This window comes from Bison bison, unplaced genomic scaffold (assembly GCF_000754665.1).
Source record: "Bison bison bison isolate TAMUID 2011002044 unplaced genomic scaffold, Bison_UMD1.0 scf7180017864252, whole genome shotgun sequence".
Taxonomy (NCBI): Eukaryota; Metazoa; Chordata; class Mammalia; order Artiodactyla; family Bovidae; genus Bison; species Bison bison.
In genome coordinates this window covers 531,385-531,771 of record NW_011494824.1, presented here as the reverse complement: position 1 = coordinate 531,771, position 387 = coordinate 531,385, and positions in this window count along the sequence as shown.

Below are 387 nucleotides of genomic sequence, written 5' to 3'. Positions count from 1 at the left end.
GCAGGCATTTACTTCCTACCTACCCAGAAACATTTTTTTTTTTTAAATTTATTACCAGGAGTCCAGGAAAACTACAACATTCCATAAAATCTTCCTCAGTAATTGCCTGTTTGTGTGTCAGGGCCTGGGGGATGGTCCTTCTACTTTTTAGCTGACAGTTTTGCTCAGCTTTGCAATGAAAATCTCCTGGGAGATTTAGCACTTTGGGCTGTGAATTAGAACTTAGCAAGTTCAAGTCTGGTTTTGACATCAAGGTCCCATCCATTATTAAGGAGTATATTGTCTAGAAGTACGCTCTCGTACACAGGGTTATTGTTACCATCTTTCTAAATTCCATATATATGTGTTAGTATACTGTATTGGTGTTTTTCTTTCTGGCTTACTTCA